Source organism: Macaca nemestrina, chromosome X, assembly GCF_043159975.1.
Source record: "Macaca nemestrina isolate mMacNem1 chromosome X, mMacNem.hap1, whole genome shotgun sequence".
NCBI lineage: Eukaryota > Metazoa > Chordata > Mammalia > Primates > Cercopithecidae > Macaca > Macaca nemestrina.
In genome coordinates, this window is record NC_092145.1 from 73393205 (window position 1) to 73410861 (window position 17657).

The following is a 17657-nucleotide window of genomic DNA, read 5'->3' on the forward strand; positions in this document are numbered from 1 at the left end:
AAGAAAAAAAGAAAAAAACAGTAGCCCTACAAGGGAAGAAATCTTCCCTTTTTGGGATAGCTCAAAAGAACTGATTGAAGACAAAATGTGCATTGTTTTCTGATGAAAATACTTCAATAGACCTTCATGTTTAAAAAGATGGCCAATTTCAGTTTTATTCCTACTAAAACTATATTGATGAAACATAATCACTCTATTTTGAACATTTGTGGTATGCCTTACTTTATTTCTAAGATATGATACTAATATTCCCCTACACTGACAATTTGGATGAGCTGAGAAAATAATAGAATTATTATTCCAAATCCAGCTCAATTTTCTTCTCTAAGTGTTTTGAGACACAATTTTGAAATGTTATGTTAGAACAGTATAACTTTCCAAAAGTTAAATGTAGCAAGAAAATCAGTAAAGAATACTGATAATATAAATTATCCACACTGCAATTTTTAAGTGTATTAAAAACTGTTCCTTTTACATTTCCAGGTAAGCAGGCATTATATTCCCCAGAAGAGTAATTGAAATGTAGATATTATTAGACATATCTTCTAAAGAGATCTCACAAGACATTATGGCATGGAATAAAAAACTATTATGCAATGATTACTTTCAGACTTCTTAAAGATTACTTTGTATATCTGTAAATCTCATTCACTTAAGGTGTAAATAAAATTTCCCTTACATCTGTATTTTTGTGTTAAATTCTAAAAATGAGATTAAGGTTTTCAACATTTATTTCCAAAGAAATTTCTTGATTTGAAGAGAATAAAAAACAAAAATTGTAATATATTGCCAGTTGTCTGTTGACATCGATTTTGCATATATAAAATATGTATGTCAATTCTGAAGAGATTACATCTATTAATAATAAATATTACCATTTTATATGATTTTATTTTTAAAACCATTAATCTGAAATGAACAATGCATGTCTTGCATCTGTTCTTTAGGTACTGACAATTTTAAAAATGGAAATATCAAAACAATAGGGAATAGTCTCTTTAATATTTACTATTCTCTTTTAATTGTTCATGTTAAAAGGAACCCTAATCAGAATTATATCACATCCTGAAAGCCAAAGGGCATTACTTTCTCCATGACTAAATAGCTTCAAGCTATATTCCCAGTATACCAACTTTTTCTTTCTTAGCTTTGATTAAACTCTTCAAAATGGCATTACTCTACATCTAAATATCTCCTGAAAAATGAAAGCAAAGTCTCAAAAATGGCATTACTCTGTATCCAAATATCTCCTGAAGAATGAAACCAATACTTCAACCAACTTAAAATTTAATACTTACAAACAGAAAAGAAAATTGGCAATTCTCAGTATTTGAAGGCAATAAAAGGATCACTACAGTAGTGTAATCATCCAGTGGTTTCACCTTTCCTGCTACCTAGACAGAGCCAATTTATCAAGACAGGGGAATTGCAATAGAGAAAGAATAATTCACTCACAGCTGGCTGTGCAGGAGATGGGAGTTTTATTATTACTCAAATCAGTCTCCCTGATCATGAGCATTAAGGGATCAGAGTTCTTAGGGATAATTTGGTGGGTGGGGGAAGGCCAGTGAGTTGAGAGTACCGATTGGTCAGGTCGGAGATGAAATCAGGGGAAGTTGAAGCTGTCTTCTTGCACTGAATCAATTCCTGGGTGGGGGCTGCAAGATCACATGAGCCAGTTAATTGATCTGGGTGGTGCCAGATGATTCATCAAGTGCAGGGTCTGCAAAATATCTCAAGCACTGATCTTCAGAGCAGTTTAGGAAGAGTTAGAATCATGTAGCCTCCGGCTGCATGACTCCTAATCATCATTTTTAGTCTTGTGGGTAATTTGTTAGTCCTACAAAGGCAGTCTAGTCCCCAGGTAAGAGGGAGGTTTGCTTTGGGAAAGAGCTGTTATCATCTTTGTTTTAAACCATAAGCTATAAACCAAGTTCCTCCCAAAGTTAGTTCACAGCCTACACCCATTAAGAATAAATGAGGACAGCTTAAAGGTTGGAAGCAAGATGGTGTCATTTAGGATAGATCTCTTTCACTGTCTCGGTCATAATTTTGCAAAGGCAGTTTCAATCGCATCTAAATTGATTCTTCTGCCACTAGAATATTCCCCTACTCTATCCATCTTGCACATTTAGACTAGATTAATCTTTCAAAACATTACTTCCATCATGGCCAATGCTATTGTTTATTCTTGGATTAAGAATTTCGAGTGATCCTTAATTTTTTGTTGGCAAAAAAGAGTCAAACTTTAGTGTAGTTGAAGAGAATTATTCTGAACCAAATATGAGTGACCAATGGCTGGTGATAGAGTCCTCAAAAGATCCTGAAAACATGTGTCCAAGGTGGTCAGGCTACAACTTGGTTTTATATATTTTAGGGAGGCATACAACATCAATCAATACATGTAAGCTATACATTGTTTTGGTCTAGAAAGGTGGGACAACTGGAAAAAGGGGCTTTCAGGACATAGGCATATTCAAAGATTTTCTGACTGGCAATTCATTGAAATAATTATTATCTAAAATCCACCTAAATATAAGTAAAATTGATATAAACTGTTAACAGATGAAAGGTATTAAGAATACTTCAAATGTTCAAACATTTATAGATATCTTTTATATATCTCTACTTGGGTAAAGAATAATGCATATTTCTTAAGCCAAGAGTATTTAAAATTCTGCAGTTTAAAGAATTTATTGAAATGTAACAGAAAATATAGCTACATTTAAAATGTATCATTTTTATTTTATAAGCACATAGTATTTTTAATGACTTGGTTGATACTTTTGAAACTATGTATACAAACACATTTTGTTGGCCAATTATATCATTGCTAAAAAAAAAAATCATTGTTTTGATTATCTTTTTAGAAAGAAAAAAATGAAAATACGAACCACGCACTAAAAGTTTATTACCTTTAGACGGAAGAAAGAAACAGGGTGGGAGAACATAGGAACGCAGTTAGACTTATTTTAATTATTTTGTACTATGCTTTTAACAAGGGAACCAAATAAATGTTTTACATAATAAAAAAACGACTTAAAAATAAGAAAAAAAATTGAAAGCAAACTGAGTTCCAGCAAAGACAGAGTAATAGAAGAGATTTAATATCCCTCCTGAAACAACCAAAGTATGAACCAAATGTACAAAACAATGGTTTGTAGAAATCTGAAAAGCAAAATAGGAGAGTGAACTCAGAAAAATGAGAAACAAAGGAGGTAAGAGCTTCAACTGTCTCAGCTTACTGACTTGAGAGGTACCCATATGGAGGTGCGAAGAGTAGAAGCCAGAGGAAGAATGGGTCATTTTAGAATTATAATTATAAAAAGGCACATTAATTAAGGTAACATGAGAATATTTTAACAGGTTTTTTGATCTAAAAACAAAGCTTCAAAGTGTATGAAGTAAAAAACTGAAAGATTTATAGGGAATAATAGACAAATCCAAAATACTGTTAGAGATTGCAATAATCTCTCTCAATATCTAATAGAATAAGGAAAGAGAAACTCACAAAAAATAGCGAAGACCAGGCCGGGCGCAGTGGCTCTCGTCTGTTATCCCAGCACTTTTGGAGGCCGAGACAGGCGGATCACGAGGTCAGGAGATCGAGACCATCTTAGCTAACATGGTGAAACCCCGTCTCTACTAAAAATACATAAAAAGTTGGCCGGGCATGTTGGAGAGAGCCTGTGGTCCCAGCTACTCCGGAGGCTGAGGCAGGAGAATGGCGTGAATCTGGGAGGCAGAGCTTGCAGTGATCCGAGATCGCCCACTGCACTCCAGTCTGGGTGACAGAGCGAAATTCCGTCAAATAATAATAATAATAATAATAATAATAATAATACCATACAAATAGTAACTAAAATAAAATAAAATATCAAAGTGATCTTCATGTCAAAAATTGTTACCATCAATAATTAATTCATCTAGAAGATATAAAATTATAAACACATATGCACCAAACAAGAGTTTCAAAGTATAAGAAGCAAATATTGACAGAATTAAAATGAAAAAGCGTGATTCCTATAGTAATAGATGGATACATCAATATTCCACTTTCAACAATGCATAGAAAATCCACATAGAATACCAGTAAAAAAATTAAAGACATGAACATGACTATTAAAAAATTAGAACTAAGAGACATATATAAAATGCTCCAGACAATGTTTCTGAGCACAAATGAAATATTTTCCATAAAAGACGATGTATTAGGCACTAAAAACGACTCAATAAATTTTAAAATATTGAAATCATATAAAAATCTTTTCTGACAATAATGGAATGAAGGTAACAATAACTGAAAAATAACCTGGAAAATCTAAAAATGGAATTAAGCAACATATTACTCGATGGCAAATGGATCAAAAAAAGAAATCACAATAAAAATTAGAAAATAATTTGAAAAAATAACAAAAGAAAAATACACAAATTTACAGCATGTAGAGAAAAAAGTGCTAAGAGACATTTTGAGCTGTAAACATCTATATTAAAAATTAAAAATCTCAAATTAAAAATATAACTTTTTATCTGAGAAAATAAAAGAAGAGCAAACTAAACAAAAAACTAAGAAAGGAAACAATGAAGATTAGAATGGAGAAAAACTGCAAAAGAAAATAGAAAAAAATATAACTCAAAAGTTCTTTTATTAAATGAACAAACTTGAGAAATATTTAGCTAGAGTGACTTAGAAAAAAATAAAAAGATATAAAGAACTAATATCAGAAATGTCTCACCTCTCCTATCCGACATAGTACTGGCAGTCCTAGCCACAGCAATCAGGCATGAGAAAGAAACAAAAGGCATCCAAATAGAAAAACAAGATGTCAAATTATCTCTCTTAACTGACAATATAATTCTAAATTTAGAAAAACATAAAGACTCCATCAAAAGGCTCTAGAACTGATAAACGACTTCAGTAAAGTTTCAGGATACAAAATCAATGTAAAAAGTCAGTAGTATTTATACACACCAATAACATTCAAGCTGAGAGCAAAATCAATAATGCAATCCCATTTACAGTTGCCATAAAAATAAAATAAAATAAAATACCTGGAAATATATCTAACCAAGGAAGTGAAAGATGTCTATAAGGAAAACAACAAAACACTAATGAAAAAAATCAGAAGGCCACGAATGGTGGCTCATACCTGTAATCTGAGTGCTTGGGAGGTCAAGACAGGTGGATCGCTTGAACCCAGGAGTTCAAGATCAGCCTGGGCAACATAGAGCAATTCCATCTCTACAAATAATTAAAAAATTAACTAGGTGTGGTGGCACATACTTCTGGTTCCAGCGACCTGGGGGGCTGTGGTGGAAGAATTGCTTGAGTCCAGATGGTCAAAGCTATGTTGAGCCATGACCACACCACTGCACTCCAGCCTAAGAGACAAAGTGAGACCCCCCCCCAAAAAAAATACAATAAAGAAAAGGAAAGAAAGAAAGAATAAAGAAGAAAGAAAGAGAAAAACAGGAAGGAAGGAAGGAAGGAAGGAAGGAAGGAAGGAAGGAAGGAAGGAAGGAAGGAAGGAAGGAAAGAAAGAAAGAAAGAAAGAAAGAAAGAAAGAAAGAAAGAAAGAAAGAAAGAAAGAAAGAAAGAAAGAAAGAAAGAAAGAAAGAAAGAAAGAAAGAAAGAAAGGAAAAGAAAGAAAAAGAGAAAGAAAGATGAAGAGAGAAAGAGAGAAAGAAAAAAGAAAGAAAGAAAGAAAGAAAAAGAAAAACAAACCATAGATGACACAAACAAATGAAAAAAAAATTCCACATTCTTGGTTGGAAAGAATAAACATCATTAAAATGGTCATACTACCCAAAGCAATCTATAGATTCAGTACTATACTTATCAAACTACCAATAATTTTTTTACGGGAGTAGAAAAAAACTACTCTAAAATGTATATAGAATCCCAAAAGGCCGTGAATAGCCAAAACAATCCTAAGCAACAAGAGCAAAGCCAGAGGCATGACTTTACCTGACTTCAAACCATACTATAAGGCTACAGTAACCAAAACAACATGGTACAGTTACAAAAACAAGCACATACAGCAATGGAACAGATTAGAGAACCAGAAATAAAGCCATACACCTACTACCATCAGATATTTGTCAAAGCAAAGAAAAATTTGCAATGGGGAAAAGATCCCCTATTCAACAAATGGTACTGGGATTGCTGGCTATCCATATACAGTAGATTGAAACTAGACTCCTACATTGCACCATATACAAAAATTACCTCAAGATAGATTATAGATTTAAATGTAAGACCTCAAACTACAAATATCCTAGAATGAAATTTGAAAACACCATTCTGACCATTGGCCACAGCAAATAATTTATGACTAAGTTCTCAAAATCAAGTGTGACAAAAACAAAAATTTACAAGTAACAGCTAATTAAATTAAAGATCTTCCACACAGCAAAAGAAACTATCAACAGAGTAGACATACAACCTACAGAACAGGGAAAATATTCACAAACTATGAGTCCAACAAAGATCTAATATCCAGTATCAATAAGGAACTTAAACAATTCAGCAAGCAAAAGCACAAATAATCCCATTAAAACATGGGCAAAGGACATGAACAGCCACTTCTCAAAAGACATACAAGCAGCTAAAACACATATGAGCAAATGCTCCTCATAACTAATGATCAGAGAAATTCAAATAAAAACCATAATGAGATATCACCTCATACTAGTCAGAATGGCTATTATTAAAAAGTAAAAAAAAACAAAACAAACAAAAAAAAAAAAAACAGATGCTGGCAAGACTGTGGCGAAAAAGAAATACTCAACATTTTTGGTGTGAATGCAAAGTAATTCAGCCACTGTGAGAAGCAATATGGAGATTTTTCAAACAACTTAAAATAGAGCTACTATTTAACCTAGGAATCCCATTACTGGTTACATACACAAAGAAAAACAAATCATTTTCCCAAAAAGACACATGCACTTGTAGGTTTCACAACACTGTTTATAGTATTAAAGACATGGAATCAAACTAGGTGCCCATCAACAGTGGATTGGATAAAGAAAATATGGTACGTATGCACCATGGAATACACAGCCATAAAAAATAATGAAATCATGTTATTTGCAATAACATGGACGCAGCTGGAGGATATTATCCCAAGTGAGTTAATGCAGGAAGAGAAAACCAAATGCCACATGTTCTTAGTTATGAGTGAAAGCTAAGCAAGGGGTACACATGAACACAAAGATGGGAACAAGAGACATTCAAGACTACTAAGCAGGAAGAGAGGGAAAGATGGAGGGGTTGAAAAACTCCCTGTTGGGTACTGTGTTCACTACCTGGCTGATGAGATCATTCATAAACTGAACCATGGCATCATGCAGTATACCAAATAAAACAATCTTCACAAGTACCCCCTGAATCTAAAATAAATATTGAAACTATTTAAAAAGTGGATATTACTAACAACTTTAGAGAATAATAAATGATTATAAGAAAATAATATGAGTAAGCATACTTCAAAATTTGGATAACCTAAATGAAACGGAAAATTCCTAGAAACACAAAATTACCAAAACGGACTCAAGAAGAAATAGAAAATTTATACAAATTTACAAGTAAATAATGAATCAATAATCAAAAATCTCTCATCAAAGAAGAGTCCAAGGCCACATGGTTTCACTGGTGAATTTTACAAACACTTAAAGAACATTTAAAGTCAATCATTTCAAACTCTTCCAAAAAATGGAAGATGAGGAAACACTTGCTGACTCATTCTGTGAGGCCAGTATCACCCTAATACCAAACCTAGACAAAGAAATCAGGAGAAAAAAAAAAAAAAAACAAAACTACAGAACAATAACTCCTATAAACACAAATGTCAAAATCCTCAACAAAAACTAGAAAACCAAATCCAAGAATACATTAAAAGTATCATATATTATAACTAAGTGGGACTTATTTCAGAAGTGCAAGCTTAGGTCAACATAAGACAATCAATTAATATAACACACCACAATAATAGAAGAAAAGCTGTAGATAATAATGTCAATTGAAACATAAAATGATTTTGCCAAAATGAGCTTTTCTCATGATAAAAACACTCAGAAAACTTTCTCAACTTGATAAAGAGCATTTAAGAAATATCTACAGATAACATAATAGTCGATGGGAAAACTGAAAGCTTTTCTCCTAAGGTAAAGAACAAGACAAAGCTGCCTATTTTCATCACTACTGTTCAAAATTGTACTGAACATTCTAATCAGAGCAATCAGGCAAGAAATATAAATAAAGGCATTCAAATTAGAAAAGCAGAATGAAAACAATCTCTGATCACAGATGACATACAATGTATAGAAAATCCTGATGGATCCACAAAAGACGCTACTAGAACTTAAGCACATTTAATAAAGTTACAAGGTACTATGTTACAGCTGTGTTTCTACACACAAGCAATAAATCATCTGGACAGAAAATTTAAAGAGTGATTATATTTTCAATAGCATTTAAAATAATAAAATGCCTAGGACTAAATGTAATCAAGGAGTTGAAGTATTTGTACACTGATCTATAAAATATTGTTGAAATATATTTTTAAAGACCTAAATAAATGGAAAACCATCCCATGTTAATTGGTAGGAAGACTTAATGTTGTTAAGATGGCAATATTATCCAAAGAAATCTACAGATTCAGTGCAATCCTTGTGCGATGGTTAATACTGAGTGTCAACTTGACAGGATTGAAGGATACAAAGTATTAGTTCTGGGTGTGTCTGTGAGGGTGTTACCAAAGGAGATTAATATTTGACTCAGTGGGCTGGGGAAGGCAGATCCACCCTGCATCTGGTGGGCACAATCTAATCAGCAGCCAGCAAATATAAAGCAGGCAGAAAAACATGAAAGAGGAGACTGGTCTAGCCTTCCAGCCTACATCTTTCTCCCATGCTGGATGCTTCCTGCCCTCGAACATCAGACTCCAAGTTCTTCAGTTTTGAGACTCGGACTGGCTCTCCTTACTCCTCAAGCTTGTAGACAGCCTACTGTGGGACATTGTGATCACAAAAGTTAATACTTAATAAACTCCTGTGTGTGTGTATGTGTGTGTGTGTGTGTGTGTGTGTGTGTGTGAGAGAGAGAGAGAGAGAGAGACAGAAACTGTTGTCTCTCTAGAGAACCCTAACTAATACAGATTTTGGTATCAGGCATGGCTCTGGAGGAACAGAATATTAAGGATGGAGTTCTTTTGTTGGTTTTGGAGTTTCTGGAGTTGGTTGCATAATATGATTATATCCAAAAATGGTAAGGACTCTACTTCTATTAGTATGAAGAACACTGATAGTCTTTGTCATGATCTGTTTAGAGAGTTATACAAAATAAATGTATTTGACACTCTTGATTCACTGCTCATGAGAGGCAAGGAGTTTAGTGACTCTGTGCATAATACATTTGACCATATGTAGAGAACCAAGGAGCATAATGAAGCTGGTTGGTTGCTTCTAAGTTCAGTGGACAAAGTGATGAAAGAAAATAATGAACTCAGGGATTCTGTCTCTCGGCTTCAAAAGCAGATACTGAGCCTCCAATATGCTAAGATTGCCCTGAGAGTCTTATTTCCTGTAGAGAAAGAGCTGAAACTGTGGAAAAAACAGACACAACCTCTTATTGTGTGAGTGGCTGAACTGCAATGAAAGATCCATGTACAGCCTTGCCAGGTGTCAACTATTAAAGTGAGGACATTGATTGGAAAAGAATGGGATCCTGAAACTTGGAATGGGGATGTGTGGGAGGACCCGGGTGAAGGTGGGGACACTGACTTTTTAAACTCTGATACATCTTTTTTGCCAGAAGGAACAGCTTACCCATCCCCAGTAGTGGCAACATCCCCTCCCTGACCCATGCTGCCATCAGCCTTCCTTCCTTTGTCTGAGGAGATAAAACCCTGTGCTGCTGCTTGAGGTAACAGTGATGGCCTCCCCTGTGGCAGCTGCCAAGAAAAATAATGTTGATTCTCCTGGGGAATCACCCTCAACACTCCTTTTTGCTTCTACACTTATAACTAGACTAAAGTCCCAGCAGGCCTCTAGAGGTGAGGTTGAGAGTGTGACCCATGAGGATGCACACTACACTCTAAAAGACCGTTTTGAGTTCTCTAATTTATATAAACAGAAATTTGGAGAACAGGAATAGGAATGGATATTAAGGGCATGGGATACTGGTGGAAGGAACATTGAGGTGGATCAGCCTGAATTGATTGATTTGGGACCAGTAAGTAGGGACTCTGCTTTTAATGTTGCAGCTTGAGAACTTAAAAAAGGTTCTAATAGTTTATTTTCTTGGTTATCTGAAATATGCACAAAATGATGTCCCACTGTGAGCAAGCTGGAAATGCCTGATCTCCTTAAGTTTAATGTAGAGGAAGGGATCTAAAGGCTTAGGAAGATTGGGATACTGGAATAGATTAGACACTTTAGACCTACTCATCCCAGCTAGGAAGGTCCAAAAAATATACCCTTGACCAATGCCTTGCAAAATAGATTTGTGAGGGCAGCACCTGCATCTTTGAAGAGCCCTGTAATTGGTCTTCTCTTATATCATATCTAACAGTGGGAACTGCAGTCATTCAATAAAAAATTTAAATACAATGTGAGTAATTGGATCTCAAGGTTGCAGGGGCCAAGTGACGACGCTCAACCATCAAAGGCAAGGTGGGTATAGCTACCATAGTCGACAGCAAAGACAAAGCAGCAAACAGAATAGTCTGACTTGTGTAGCGCTCTGGAATTGACTAATTAATCACGGTGTTCCTAGAAATGAAACTGTTAGCAAGCCTACTTCATTCCTACTTAATCTGTATAAAGAGAAAACTTCTAGGTCAAATGGATCAAAGACTGATTTGAATTACAAATCAGAGAATCGTAATCTCAAATTAACAATGTAATTTCACACCTACAGGAACTAGAAAAACAAAAACAAAACAACCCTAAAACTAAAGAAGAAAAGAGGCCATCAAAATCAGATCTGAACTAATTGAAATTGAGATTCAGAAATCAATACAAAAGATTAACAAAACCAAAAGCTGGTGCTTCAAATGGTTAACCAAGATTCATAAGCTGCTAGTTAGATTAATAAAGAAACATAAACAGAAAATCCAAATTTTTCCAGATATACAAAGAAGAGCTAGTACAAATCCTAGTAAAATTATTTTTTAAAAAATCAAGAAGGAGGGACTCCTCCTTAACACATTTTGTAAAGTCAGTATCATTTTGATTTTAAAAAGAAAACTAGCAAAGGCACAACCAAAACAGAAAACCTAAGGCTAATATCCCTGGTTAACATACATGCAAATACCCTCAACAAAATACTAGAAAACTGAATCCAGCAGCACATCAAAAAATTAATTCACCACAATCAAGTAGGTTTAATTATTGGGATTCAAGTTTGTTTGAATATATGCAAATCAATAAATTTGATTCATCACAAAACAGAATTAAGAGCAAGAGCTCATAATCATCTCAATAGAAACAAAAAAGGCTTTTGATGAAATTCAACATCCTTTCATGTTTCAAAACCCTCAACAAATCAGGCTATGAAGAAACATACTTTAAAATAATAAGAGATATCTATTACAAACCTATGACCAACATCATACTAAATAGTCAAAAGCTGAAAGCATTCCCCTTGAGAAGTGGAACAATACAAGGACACCCACTTTCACCACCAATATTCGACATAGTACTAGAAATCTCAGTCAGAGCAATCAAGCAACATAAAGAAATAAAAAGCATCCTAACAGGAAAAAAGGAAGTCAAACTATCTGTCTTCACAAAGAATATAATTGTATACCTAAAAACTTCACAGACTGCACCCAGAAGGCTTCTAGCTCTGATAATTAATGTACAAAAATCAGCAGTTTCTACCAATAGCTCTCATGCTAACAGGCAAATCAACAATGAAATCATATTTATGAAAGTCACAAAAGGAATAAAATACCTAGGAATGTAGCTTACCAAGAGGGTGAAATATCTCTATAACAATAATTACAAAACAGTGGTGAAAGAAATCAAACACAACACAAACAAATGGAAAGACATTCCATGCTCATGGAGAGGAAAAATCAATATAGGTAAAATGGCCACACTGTGCAAAACAATTTACAGATTTAATGCTTTTCCCATCAAACTACCAAGGTCATTTTTAACAGAATTAGAAAAAAAATTCTAAAATTCATAGGAACTTAAAAAGAGCATGAATCACCAAAGCAAACCTAAGTATTAAGAACAAAGCCGGAGGCATCACACTACCAGACTTCAAACCATACTACAAGTCTATAGCAATCCAAACAGCATAATACTAGTACAAAAACAGACACATAGACCAGTGGAACACAACAGAGAACCCAGAAATGAAGCCACATACCTACAGCCACATGATCTTCAACAAAGGTGACAATAAAAAACAATGGGGAATGGATTTTCTATTCAATAAATGGTGCAGGTATATCTAGCTAGCCATATGCAGAAGATTGAAGCTGGATCTCTTCCTTTTACTATATACAAAAATCAACTCAAGATGAACTAAGGATTTAAATTTAAGTCCTAAATATTAAAAACCCCAGAAGAAAAAGTAAAAAATACCATTCTCTGGACATTGGCCATTAGCACAGAAATTAGGACGAAGTCCCCGAAAACTATTGCTACAAAAACAAAAATTAAAATAGGACCTAATTAAACTAAAGAGCTTCGCACAGCAAAAGAAACTATTAACTGAGTAAGCAGACAATGTAGAGGATGGGAGAAAATGTTCACAAACTACACACCTGACAAAGATCTGATAGAATCTACATGAAACTTAAAGAATTCAAAAAGCAAAAATCAAATCACACCATTAAAAAAATGAGCGGAAGACACGAACAGCACTTCTCAAAAGGTGATGCACAAGGAGCCAACCAATACATAAAAAATGCTTATCATTGCTAATCTCTAGATAAATGCAAATTAAAACCACAATGAAATACTACCATCCACCAGTCAGAATGGCTATTACTAAAAAGTTAAAAAATAACTGACGCTTTCAAGGCTGTGGAGAAAAGGAAGTGCTTATGCACTCCTTGTGTGAATGTAAATTAATTCAGTCACTGTGGAAAGCAGTGTGGAGATTTCTCAAAGAACTTAAAACAGAGCTAGTACTCAACCTAGGAATTCCATTACTGGGTACATACCCATAGGAAAATACATCATTCTACCAAAAAGATGCAAGCATTCATATGTTTATAGCAGCACTATTCACAATATGAAAGACATGGAATTGGCCAAAGTGTCTATCAACAGTGGATTGGATAAAGAAGATGTGGTAAATATACGTACATCATGGCATACTATGCAGCCATAACAGAAACAAAATTTTGTCCTTTGAGGGAAGACAGATTGAGCTGGAAGCCATTATCTTAAGCAAAGTAATGTAGTAAAAGAAAAACACTGCATGTTGTCAATTATAAGTGGGAGCTAAACACTGAATACATGTGGACACGAAAATGGGAAAACTAGACACTGGGGACTGCTTGAAAGCAGAGGTAGGAAAGGGGACTTCAGTTCGAAGGCTAGCTACAGGGTACTTTGCTCACTACATCAAGCCTTAGCAACATGCAGTTTACTTGCCTAACAAACTTACACATGTACCTCCAGAACCTAACGTATAAGCAGAAAAAGAAAAAAGTTGAAAAAACAAAAGATACTCAACTTCTTTAGTCATTAGGAAAATGCAAATTCAATCAACAGTGAGATATCACTCAACATCTATTAAAAGAGTTAGAATTTTGAAGAACTGACCATACCAAGTACTGACAAGGATACAGAATATCTGGAAGCTTAATACACAGTTGGTGGAAATGTTATGTGGTACAACCACTTTGAGAAACAGTTCAGCAGTTTCTTAATAACTTAAACATATACCTACCATATAATTCCACTCTGAGATATTTTTCAAAGAGAAATAAAAGCTTGTATCCATACAAATACCTGTACTCTAATGTTATACCAGTTTCATCTGTAATAGCTAACAACTGGAAACAACTCAACTGTCCACAAATATGTGAACGAATAAGTGAATTGTAGCATATACATATAATAAAATATTGTAACCATAAAAATGAACTATCCATATATTCTACAATGTGAATGAATCTCAAAACAATTATTCTGAGTGTAAGAAGCCAGGCAATAAAAGGATATATACAATGTGATTTCATTTACATAGAATTCTATGATAAGTAAATTAATGTACAGTGACAGAAGTCAAAGCATTTGTTGCCATGGATAGATAGGGTGAGTGGAGAGGAGCAAAAGGAAAGGATTAAAAAGGGGATCAATGAAATTTCAGGGAGTGGAGGATAGGTTCCTTATCTTAACTGTGCTGTAGTTACTTGAATGTATCTATATGTCAAATCTTATTAAATTGCACACTTTATGTGCAGTTTATTGTATGTCATTTATACTTCAATAAATTTGTTTTAAAAAACAAACTGAAAAAATCCTAAGTATTTATCAAGTCAATGACATAACCAGCAGAAAAACATTATCTCAAGTGACTTGAAAACAGTGTTTCATTGTGTGTATCTAATGGATACATTATAAAGACTAAAACATTATAAAGAAATATTAAATTGCATTTAGTTGTCTTGTTGAAAGTAATACTATTCGCCTTTAACTTCAAAATATCATATCATAGAGATATAAATATAAAATCAAACAACTAGATATAATTCCTGAAATATTTTACATTAATTGGAAATAGCTATATGATCTCAGGAATTTTTTCCTCTCTGTGTGTGTCACCTATGTATAATTTCCTAGATCTGTCTACTAAAAACCTTTAGAAGTAATGTCATACGAGTGGTGACAATGTTTAGATTATGATCTGTAAATGACATTATCCAGTAAATGAAACCAAAACCTTGGAGAAATGGCTGTTTTAAATTCTGAATAAGGAACTTATAGGATAATTTGTGTACACCTTATTATATCAGACAGTTGGCAAGTTATCTAGTACTTCTAGGGTAATGTTAAAAACACACAGAGGCCGATTTTGACTAGTACTCACTGAGCAAAGATAGGGCTATTTGAGCATCAATATATTGAAAACTGCAACACATTAAATAGACATCAAATATAAAAATACTTCAAATACAAAAAAATCTAGTCATTCATAAAGGTACTTAGAACTCACTAGTCACCTTTGGAGGTTGCCAGTACTCCAATTCATTACTCCAAAATGTATAAATAAGGTGAATAATAAAGCATGTATCCTGCCTTTTTTTTTTTTTTTTTTTGTAAGGAAACTGCTTCAAGGTTATCAAATAGTTGATGAGTAGTTCTTCATAGAATTAAAGCTAATAAATTCAGACTGATTGATAACAATTACAAAATGACCATTTTGCAGCCTCTAGCAAAATAAAAGACCTGGGCAACAATCATCACAGTTGCTGGAGGAACTTTATTATGAGTGTACGAGGCTGACAACTCTTGAACCCTCTGATCAATTTTAGGAAATTACATTTCCTCTGATTTGACACTATACGAAGTAAACAGCACCACCTATGAAGGACTCTCGCTAAAATAAGTAAAATTGAATCTAATTAAACCTAAAAATATATTGACAACATAAACTGGGAAATTAAAGGAGCATGGTAAATTACACCAGACGGATGCAATCAGCTAAATTTAGAGACTGGGAAATTCTACAGGACAAATTATCCACATTCTTTAACAAATATGTGGCTTGTTAAAGGGGTAAAGTGAACCTGTTAGAGATTAGAAGAGATCTCTCAACCTAACACAAATATGTGACTTTATTGAGTTCTGCTTCAAACAAAGCAAATGTAAAACTATATTTTTTGAGACGCAATGAAGAAACTGAACATGTACTGCTTACTGGATGATATTAACGAATTATAGTTAATCTGGGGATGTAATAATAAAATTATGGTTGTATTTTTTCTGTTAACACACCGAAGTATTTTTGGGTGAAATAATATGTTTGGAATTTGCTTTATAATTACGCCAGAAAAAAAGTAAGTGTGGATGGCGAATAGACGAAGCTAAAATTGCAAAGTGTTGATAATTTTTAACCTGGGTGATAGATATGTAAAGATTCATTATAACAGATTCTGGTTTTTTATGTCTGAAAATTAAAATGATAAATTTTAATAAATAATTGGGTTAATAAGCCTATGTAGAATATAGAAGACCATATTGCCTAGTACCTACAATATGCCTATGGAAATATTTTAACTAATTTGTAAGTCATAATATAATGTCTGTGGATTCAGGTTACCTAGGTATAAATTCTGGCTTTCCTGCTTGCTACCTGTACAACCTTGAAAAAGTTGCATAACCTTTCTAAACCTCAATTTTCTTAGCATTTTAATGAAAATAATGACTTTTAATGAAAGTATTGACTTCATAGAGGCACTATGAGGTATAACAAATAACCCATGTGAAGTGTTAGCATAGTGCATGGCCATAATAAATGTCTAATAAAGGTTAATTGCTTTCATTAATCTGTAGTCTCAGGCTCCACTTTAAAAGAGGAGAAAACTAATGAAATTACCACTTGTAACACATAAAATTCCAAGCTGGATATAATCTTCAGAAATCATCTTGTATCCTCTGACAATTTACAGCTGAAGTCACCAGAAAGAGGAATGGAATAGAGACTATATTATTCACATGGAATAGAGAAGATGCCATAGGACCTATTTTCCATCTCTTGGATAATTTATTTCTCTGTTTCTCCCTCTGGACCCTGCCTTCCCCTAACTCACATATTATTTAAGTTTATAAAGCAAAACTATACACAATTATTTTAAAATGGTCTGACAGTGCAGAATATAGACATATTTCTTTATACTTTGTACATTATAATTACTTCACACCGTACTGCAAGAAGTAGTATTTATAAATAAGAAACTTCGGGAACAAAGATATTATACCAATTTGAGAAAGTAATTTCAATTATGTACAAATCATTAAAATAATAGTCATTTATTATTGTTAAGTATCTATTACTGTAATTATGTTCCAGGTTTTCCCTCATGAGCTCGAAATGCTTTTCAAATCTATTGAACTCTACTCTCTAAGCCTTTCTAAGCCTCTTCATCGCACAGTACCTCTGTTATCCAGCACACTACCAAACAGTGTTCTTTGACATTTATGTTAAATGTCACTTCCATTATATTCATTAATACCTAGAGTTACAAAATGCACAAAAATGCACCTAGGGTTACAAAATGCACAAAATTGTCTTAACAGCAATCACCTAAAATCTATAAGTTTAAATCTATCTATTTCTAACATAAAACTTTTTAATTTAGAAAATGTGAGTGCACCTACTTGCAGACAAGATTTTTTTTTTTACTGTGAAGAAAAAACATCATAGGGTCCTGATGTGCTTAAGAATTTACAGATTTCTGAATTATCAAAGAAACATTACCTATTGTTCAATCTATATTTATTAAGTATATTTTATCATAGTCTAAATATTTAAAACTTTGGAATTTGGCAGCTCTCTAGTAACATAAACATATTTTAACATCTGAAACAGTCAATTTTGTAATATGCTTAATAGAATAGAGCTTGCCATAGAAAAATGTATACTTAAGAAAATGCCACCATTTTTCAAGACCTTTGGGCAT

The 17657-nt window shown here is 33.5% G+C and overlaps 1 long non-coding RNA gene across 2 annotated transcripts in view; it reads right to left on the bottom strand.

Moving 5' to 3' along the window:
- Nucleotides 1-2759: 2759 nt before the first annotated feature.
- The window catches only part of LOC105464513 (uncharacterized), a 57377-nt gene continuing 42479 nt past the window's right edge, over nucleotides 2760-17657 (bottom strand). For both annotated transcript variants that reach the window (XR_011618422.1, XR_011618423.1), the window contains one exon: nucleotides 2760-3784. This is a non-coding gene — a long non-coding RNA (uncharacterized lncRNA). The remainder of the gene's footprint in view (nucleotides 3785-17657) is intronic.